A 4,303-nucleotide genomic window follows, 5' to 3' on the forward strand; every position below is an offset into this window, starting at 1 on the left:
TTATGATAACCCTGATTTGTACATGCCTCTTCAATCATTTTGTATGACGAAAAAACAGGTGCAAGATCCATGCGGAGCAACACTTGTCATCCCCGCGGGAGCATGGAGTGGAAAAGAAGTCGTTTACGGCAAAGGAAAAGAAGCTCCGATACCCGATCACTTCTTAGAAGAGGAAGACGATGAAGATAAACCTGCCCCTCATCTATTTAGATATGACGCAAAAGCGCGCGATATGATGGAAAAGTATGGGTATGACTTCACACTCGGAGAAGGTCTTTTCTTTGGTCGAGGCCCACGAAAAACCCGATGATTATTATCGCTACAAGAGAGGTCTCGGTTATGTTTCCTCATCCGACGATGAATGTTGCTGGCAAATCATCGATCAAATTGCTAACAAAGCTAGAAATGGAGGCTCATCCGATTCCTCAGCTTGGGATTCCGATTCCAGTATCGGTGAGATATTCAAGAAGCTGATGTCGAACATGGTTACGGTCGATCCTACCACCATAGAGGAAGACGACCAGATGCCGACATGGGAATATCCGTGGGTTCATCACCTAAACATGCAGTATGGTGATAGGTTTGAGCAAAGAGAACCTCCTACCGAAGATCAAGTACTCCAGGTGAATATGGGAAGTGAGGAAAATCCGAAGCCGATATGCATTAGCGACAGTCTCCTGCCCGAGGAAAAAGAAGAGTTAATCTCTCTTATCCGGGAGTACATCGATGTGTTTGCCTGGAATTATGAAGACATGCCAGGGCTCGATCCAAATGTAGCTGTGCATTGCCTCAATATCAAGTCGGATGTCAAACCTGTCAAACAGCAACAAAGACGGTTTCGTCCGCAAATGATGGAGGCGATCGAAGCTGAGGTTAAAAAGCTTGTGGACTCGGGCTTCATTAGAGAAGAGCAACATCCAGAGTGGCTGGCAAATATTGTCCCGGTACTTAAGAAAAACGGGAAGATCAGGGTCTGTATTGACTTTAGAGACCTCAACACTGCTTGCCCAAAAGACGATTTTCCCCTTCCCATTACGGATGTTATCATCGACAATACGTGTGGGTTCGAGAGAATGTCTTTCATGGATGGTTTCTCTGGTTATAATATGATAAAGATGCATCCGGACGATGAAAAGCATACCGCATTCAGAACGCCTCTCGGCGTCTTCTGCTACACGCGATTGGCTTATATCCGTCGGTTCATTTCGAACCTCTCAGGAAAATGCCAACCATTCTCCAGGCTCGCAAAGAAGGGCGTATCATTTGTATGGGATGAAGCTTGTCAGAAAGCATTCGAGAGCATTAAAGAATATCTCTCAAAACCTCCCGTACTCGTTGCACCGAAATCGGGCAAACCGTTCTTGATTTATGTCAAGGCGACGAGCCACTCATTAAGTGCATTACTTGCACAAGATGATGATAACGGTCACGAGCAGGCAGTGTATTACTTGAGCCGAACCATGGTGGGCGCCGAGTCTCGATATCCTATGATTGAGAGAGAATGCCTCGCCTTGGTGTTCGCCATTCAGAAGATGCGACATTATTTGGTCGGGCAGGCCATTTACGTCATCTCTAAAGTTAATCCGGTTCGAGTATTCATGACTCAACCCGCTTCCATGAGCTGGCGATTAGCAAAATGGGCCTTACTCTTGTCCCAATACGACTTGCATTTCAAGCAACAGAAGTCGGTCAAAGGACAGGCCATCTGCGATCTCCTTGCAGACAATCCAACGACGGATACCACTGAAATATATGACGGCTTACCGGATGAAACCCATGAAGTCAACGCAACTTCGCACCAACAAGTATGGCGTTTATACTTCGACGGCGCTTCGCGAGCAACTCACGTTGCAAGTGCTCCTGGAAGTTCTAAAATCTCCTCCAGAGTTGGAGTAGTTTTAGTTTCCCCAGGAAAACACGTGATGCCTCGAGCCTACTCGTTGACCGAGCCATGCTCGAATAATGTAGCAGAGTACAACGCATTGATTATAGGACTCAACTTCGCTAAGGAGCTGGGGGTTGAGTATCTCGAAGCCTTCGGCGATTCTCAGCTGATAGTCAAGCAAGTTCAAGGAGATTATGAAGTTCGAAGCCAAGATCTCATTCCATACCATAAGATGGCAGTCGAGATAGCGGAATCATTCGAAGGATTCTTTATCGAACATATTCCACGACTACAGAATACCTATGCAGACGCGTTTGCCGCACTGGCTGTGTCTCTGGCACAGCCTCCCGAAACAGAGCAGTTTGTTGCAGTAAGAACTCACCAACTCCTAGTGCCGCTTTACAATGAAGATGCCGAGGAAGAAGAAGTTCAAGAGGTACACGCTACTCAAGTCGAATTCGAACCACGAGATTGGCGTTTCCCCATCATCGACTACGTCTTGCATGGGATCTTGCCAGAAGATGTGAAGGAAAGAGAGTCGATCCGGCGAAGAGCACCAAGATTCTACTACAATACGGAGAATCGAACGCTGTACCGTAGGGGGTACGATGGGTTGCTATTGCCAAAGAAGCTGAAGAGGTCCTTAGGGAGGCGCATGAAGGAGAGTGTGGCGCACACCAACCTGGTCCCAAGCTTTACGATCGCATCAGAAGAATGGGGTATTTTTGGCCTTCCATGATGAATGATGCAATTGCATATGCCCGAAAGTGTAACGCATGTCAAATGCACGGGAATTATGTGCACCAACCTCCGGAGCATTTGCATCCTTCGGTTACGTCATGGCCGTTCGAGACTTGGGGAATGGACATCGTTGGTCCGATAAATCCCCCGTCAGTCAGAGGCGACCGGTTCATCCTGGCAATTACCGATTATTTCTCCAAATGGGCTGAAGCAGTTCCGCTCAGAGAAGTTAAAACGAGCAACGTCATTGGATTCATCAAGCACCACATCATCTATAGGTATGGTGTTCCAAGACGAATCATACATGACAACGGTCCTCAGTTTGTCAGCAACGCCTTCATAAGGTTCTGCGAAAAGTTTAAAATTCAGGATATCTCGTCGATGGCTTATAATCCTACAGCGAATGGATTAGCTGAAGCCATCAACAAGACTATCATCAAACTCTTGTCAAAAATCGTGAAAACCAACAAACGAGACTGGGATGACATGCTTGGCGCTGCTCTATGGGCCTATCGGACCACGGTGCGCACACCAACAGGAGCAACCCCATATTCACTGGTGTATGGATGTGAAGCTGTTCTTCCATTAGAGATCCAAATCCCGTCGCTTCGGATCGCCCTTGCAACCCAGATGACGACCGAAGAACAACATCAGAAACGCCTCGAAGAACTCGAGAGGCTTGATGAAGAGCGCCTGGAAGCTCAACAACACATTGAATTTTACCAAGCTAGAATCTCTCGAGCCTTCGACAAAAAGGTTCGACAAAGGAGTTTCAAAGAAGGAGATTTGGTTCTAAGGGTAAATTTGAACCCAAATGGGAGGGACCATTCGTAGTGGAGACAGTCTACTCGAGTGGCGCCTATCGTCTTGTCACCAAAGACGGCGACCGGCTCATGATGCCGATAAACGGCAAGTTCTTGAAAAGGTACTATCCTTAGTATCTTTTGGATAACCAATGCATCGGGAAGTTCCCGGAAGAATACCACATGGGTATTCTTAGGGATAACCCAGTCATTGTAGAATTGAATGTCTCTTCTTATTCTCGTCAAAATTCTCCAACTCTCATGAGTTATTTTTGTGAGATGAGATCTAATCCTCTGATAGGTTAATCTTTTCTCACCAAACCATCCGCTGATCAAATCAAACGACAGCGGACCCACCAACATTTTCATCCGCCAGTCATTGGCATTACTCAGACTCAACGTGTTAGGTCAGAATCACCTAGCATTAAAGTCTCCCTTTGAGTGGTAATACGAGTTGGCACTCTCTTTGCTACCTGTATTCCACTTTCTTTGCTTTCTGGTCAAACATATAAAAGTTAGGGCCAAAGCCAAAATCCCCTCTCGATTCCCCCAATGAACGAGAGGTCCACTTTCAAATCGAGTGATCAAATCTTCCGACAGTTAGGGTCATCTCAGAACTCCCTCTTGGTAAAACCTATAAAAGTTAGGGCCAAAGCCAAAATCCCCTCTCGATTCCTCCAATGAACGAGAGGTCCACTTGGAACAGGCAAACCTATAAAAGTTAGGATTGTATCCGATCTCGCTTAGTCAAGCCTACACACAGTCAAGACTAAAGTCGAGTCACTCCTTTTCGATAAACGAAAATCCACCTTTGTCCCCTTTTCCACCAAACCTATAAAAGTTAGGGTTGAAATTGGGTCTTCTCCTCAATGAA

The sequence above is a fragment of the Asparagus officinalis genome, chromosome 10 (genome assembly GCF_001876935.1).
Source record: "Asparagus officinalis chromosome 10, Aspof.V1, whole genome shotgun sequence".
Taxonomy (NCBI): Eukaryota; Viridiplantae; Streptophyta; class Magnoliopsida; order Asparagales; family Asparagaceae; genus Asparagus; species Asparagus officinalis.